Genomic DNA, 1,822 nt, shown 5'->3' with positions numbered 1-1,822 from the left:
TACAAGCCCCTGATAGAAAATTATGGTCATTCTAGAAACAGGAACCTTAAAAAGGCTAAATAAAAATCGGATTACTGAAAACACAATTATGTTTCCTCAGATGAACCGCACAGCCCTGCATTTTGCAGTAGGGGCAAATCATTTATCTGCGGCGGATTTCTTGCTTAATCGCAAGGCCAGGGTGGATGTTGCTGATAAGGTAAGCTCATCTTCCTTTGGTAGAATGAACTGGAGCAGAACGAATGTATGGGGAAATCTGGTCACTTCAGTTATCTTTTCTTCACATATGCACAAAATGTTTCCATTGGCAGTACTCATTTTGGAAAGGTCTCTTTGAGAATGTATGTATTATGTGCTCTGTATTTGGCAACTAAATTGCTTATCCATTGCCTTTAGGACTTAGGCTTTTATTTATTTTCCCATCTTCACATTATGGCTAGTAGCATGCATTTGTAAAAATAAAATGGTTGCTCAGAGTATAATTTGGGACATGGAAGATAGAAGCTAACTGGCCTCAGGGACATTAAATCTCAACTTTGCCCTGTGAACTCTGATAAAGAAATAAGAGTTGTGCTTACTTCGGCAGCACATATACTAAAATTGGAACGATACAGAGAAGATTAGCATGGCCCCTGCGCAAAGATGACACGCAAATTCATGAAGCGTTCCATATAAAAAAAGAAAGAAGGCTTAATAAACATATAGTATGTACTAGGTATCAATCTTAGGATTTGAATATTTAGTCCCTCAAACTTGTAGGAAAAGTAATACTATAATAATCAATTTACAGATGTGGAGTCTGAGAAAGATTAATAGCTTGCCCCCCAAAATTACATCTAAGAAGGGGTGGAGGCAGGATTTGGACCTGGCTTAACTGATTCTAGAGACCATACCATTACCCACAAATCAGCCAATGTGTCTGCTCAGATATGAAAACCATCGTGAGGATTTTCCACCCACTTTTCCCAACTTTATCTAGTACTTTACTGTGGTACAAGGAGCCCATTTGGGCTGGAGAAATCCAACATCATGTTTATCATCTCCAGTTGCAAAAAGAGATGATAGCCTTGGTTTTTAGTTAATCCAGTGGACCATGGTTTTGAAGTTAAACTGTTCAGAAGATTCCCACAGAGCTAGTCTATTTTCTCTCTGAAATGACTCTTTGGAGGGTAAGGCTCAGGGTTGCTTTACCTTCATGTCTTACAGAACTTGGGTTTAGTACGTCTTCTTAGTAAGTCTTTGGAAGGTAAATGAACGAGGTCCGTTCAAACCAACTGATCATTTTGTTGGTTTTGTTGGCAATCATAGATGTGGTCTAGACAGATAATGATGATAATTTCTCCTTGTTTCACCAGTAGGGTACATCCCTCTCTGTTTTATTGCCCTGGTATTGTTGGGCAAGTGGGTTGATCAGTAACAGAAGCAGAATGAAGAACTACCCTTTTTTAAAATTGACACCAGAAGCACTCCAACATTGTGAGTGTAATAAGTTGTGTTATGGTAATGGTACTTAAGGAACATGTATTTTAGGTCTGGAAATTGTTGTTTATTTTTCAGTGTTAGTTAGCCTGCAAAAGATACTTTGGTCATAGACCTGATTGCGAAGAATCTATTCTTCTTTTGACATTGAAATCCTGGTACAATTTTTTATTTTATTTTAATTCTTCTTTAGTTGATTTTTTAGAGAGGGGAAGAGAGACAGAGAGGCAGAGACAGAGACAGAGAGGATGAGAGAGAGAGGGGAGAGAGAGAAAAACACGGATTTGTTGTTCCACTTCTTTATGCATTCATTATAATTCATTTTTGTATGTTCCCTGACCAG

The 1,822-nt window shown here is 38.1% G+C and overlaps 1 non-coding gene across 1 annotated transcript; it reads left to right on the top strand.

Moving 5' to 3' along the window:
- The first annotated feature begins 570 nt into the window (after nt 1-570).
- LOC132233890 (U6 spliceosomal RNA) lies at nt 571-677 on the top strand. The gene has a single exon (XR_009452745.1). It is a non-coding gene; the product is annotated as a U6 spliceosomal RNA (small nuclear RNA).
- Nucleotides 678-1,822: the final 1,145 nt, after the last annotated feature.

Source organism: Myotis daubentonii, chromosome 4 (genome assembly GCF_963259705.1).
Source record: "Myotis daubentonii chromosome 4, mMyoDau2.1, whole genome shotgun sequence".
NCBI lineage: Eukaryota > Metazoa > Chordata > Mammalia > Chiroptera > Vespertilionidae > Myotis > Myotis daubentonii.
This window is presented reverse-complemented; position numbering and strand designations above follow the sequence as displayed.